The following is a 455-nucleotide window of genomic DNA, read 5'->3' as shown; positions in this document are numbered from 1 at the left end:
TGAATAACAGAAATACGGAAAAGGATGAAAAATTCATAAAAAATACGAAATATGTAACGAAGAGAGAACTGAATGAGAGAACAGGAAATGAAGAAATGAAATCGAACGAACATTTTCCTCTCTCTCGTAAATTAATATCAAGATACGGAACAAAGAGATAGGTAATGGTAATAAGCACACATAAAGGACGCGAAGAATTAGAAAATAGAGGGTGAAAAAAACGCATAAAAGAGGAAAAAAAAAACAAAGAATCGGAAAACAACAAAAAAGCGAAATTAACAAAGTATCCAAAACAACAAAAAAAACGGAAAAAAAGAGAATCTAATAACATAAAAACGAAGAAAACGAAGACTAGAAACAAAAAACAAAGAACCCAAAACAACAAAACCAAAAACGAAGAAAATATATCCATAAGCAACAACAAAACCAAAAACCAAGAAAAAGTATCTCAAAAC

The sequence above is a fragment of the Penaeus monodon genome, chromosome 19 (genome assembly GCF_015228065.2).
Source record: "Penaeus monodon isolate SGIC_2016 chromosome 19, NSTDA_Pmon_1, whole genome shotgun sequence".
Classification (NCBI taxonomy): domain Eukaryota; kingdom Metazoa; phylum Arthropoda; class Malacostraca; order Decapoda; family Penaeidae; genus Penaeus; species Penaeus monodon.
This window is presented reverse-complemented; position numbering follows the sequence as displayed.